This window comes from Corylus avellana, chromosome ca5, assembly GCF_901000735.1.
Source record: "Corylus avellana chromosome ca5, CavTom2PMs-1.0".
Lineage (NCBI taxonomy): Eukaryota > Viridiplantae > Streptophyta > Magnoliopsida > Fagales > Betulaceae > Corylus > Corylus avellana.
In genome coordinates this window covers 2,751,144-2,753,336 of record NC_081545.1, presented here as the reverse complement: position 1 = coordinate 2,753,336, position 2,193 = coordinate 2,751,144, and positions in this window count along the sequence as shown.

The window sequence follows — 2,193 nt, the reverse complement described above, 5'->3', positions numbered from 1 at the left end:
GGGGCACCACATAGCTTAATTTAAAGCATCATAGGCATTTATTATATACTTATTGCCCATAATTTAGATGCATGCCTCACTTGGAGACAAGGGTCTTTTCTGACTTTTTGTACTAAATAACCAAAATATGGACTTGGATTTGATATGATCACAAACTATTTTATTATATAACTATACCAAAACAAATTGAATATCTTCCAATGAATTCAATCATTTATGTCATTCTCAAACTGCCCACGTTCAAATGGGTCCCATGAGAGACTCTAGAAAATACAGAAAACCATCATCATCCAACCAAGTTACATGCATTGATATTAGGGATTGAGATCCGGTGCAATAATTATAAGATTTTGGATAGAGTACAATATCTTTTGTATGCGTCGTTTATTTAAAATGACAATTCGAGTCGTGAGAGTAGATAAAAGAGAAGACGAAGAGGCTGCTTGTAATGTAAAGAATGATCGTAGAGATGGTCGAATCATTTTCTTTGGCCCTAGAGGTGATTTCTCCCCTCTCCCCTCAAACCAGCCATTGAAGTTGGCCAAACTGACCCTTGTGGCCAAAAAAATGGTTTGGCTACCCTTAAATCAACTATTACAAGTGATCAAATCACTTGGTGGCCAAAAAAAAAAAAAGTGGGTTGACTACCCTTATGACTAAAAGGGATGGTTTGGCACTACAAATTATTGTTTCTTTCACTTTTTTATATGCAATCGTGATTTAAATCTTTTAATAAATCCATAGTAATTCTATTCAGATAGCAAATATGAAAAAAAAATTTAAGTCTTATCGACTGAATAGGAGGTGGGTTGCTTGAGACCTATTCAATCAAGTAGGTATTAGAATATTTTATATTTCTGTTATTTAATTTGTAATGTAGGGTTTATTTCTTTCCTTGAATATTTTAGGGTTTAATTTGGGTTTCTTGGTCACTACTCATTGTCTCTCTATAAATAGAGAGTTATGTAATATTGATTGACACAGTGAATATACAAGATGTAGCCCATACGTCTCTCTCCGCTTCCGCTCTCTTTTCTTTCTCTTTTATATTTTAATATTTTATTTTTTATATATATTTTAACAGTAGGTTTCATAAAATTCTTTTATATTTACGGTTTAAATTACTAATGATTTAAGCAATAAAATTGCCAAAAATTTATATTCGGGATAAAAGCATTTAACACGGGTCCAATTCCTGCACCGGATCTTAACCCGGATAAGGGATATCGGTCTCTCCATTATACCTGACAACCATAACACACCCACTTGCCTCCCCATCTATCCAATGGGGATGGATGGATGATACAGAATCCAATCATGCCATCCACTATACACTACATTACTTCCTATTCTATTGCTTTATGCACGCCAATAGCATTACCATGGGTCCTACCACAGATCAGAGATCGTGTGGGTCAGATGCGTCCAAAAATTCATCACCGGTCCCACACCCATGATTGAAATTCCTTAGCGTGGTGGGGTCCTTCAAAGTGGGCGCGCTTTCCGCTTTAAGCCGCATCTTTACGGCGAGTGGAAGGATCTATTACGTAATACATGTTTCCTTTTTTTCGGATAAGGATGAGTGGCAATGCGAATTTTAATTAGGAATATGCCAATTTATTCTTTTTATTTATTTATATAATTATTAATACAAATATATTAATTTCTTGACTAAATAAATCAATGTTTGTGTTGTGTTATATATAGTTTATAAATTTCCATATTTTCATTTTAATTTTTGTTATTCAGAATTTTGTTTTGTTATATCTGATAATTTATATAGTATTAGTCAATATATATGTCATTAAATACGTGGAATATAATTTAAATCATAAAATTAATAGGCTTCATTTCACTTTATTTTGTATTTAAGGGAACTGCTTCTAAAATGATTAAAGGTAATTAATGGAAGACATGTTAAAAATCAACCGTCATTAATACATAAATAAATGCTATATCCTCGTCTTATCCATCTTATAAAAGACTGATATGATGTGATCATGCTCATCAACACTTAAATTAATCATGCTAAAAATAAATAAATTCAATGACTAATAATTATTGTTATATCAGTTCAATAAAATAAAAATGTAGTATGTAGTATGAGGGTCTAATAATTTTGGTAATTTTTGAAAGTTATTATTTATTTTATTTGAGAAAATGAATAATTATCTAATTTAAAAAGTTTTAAAA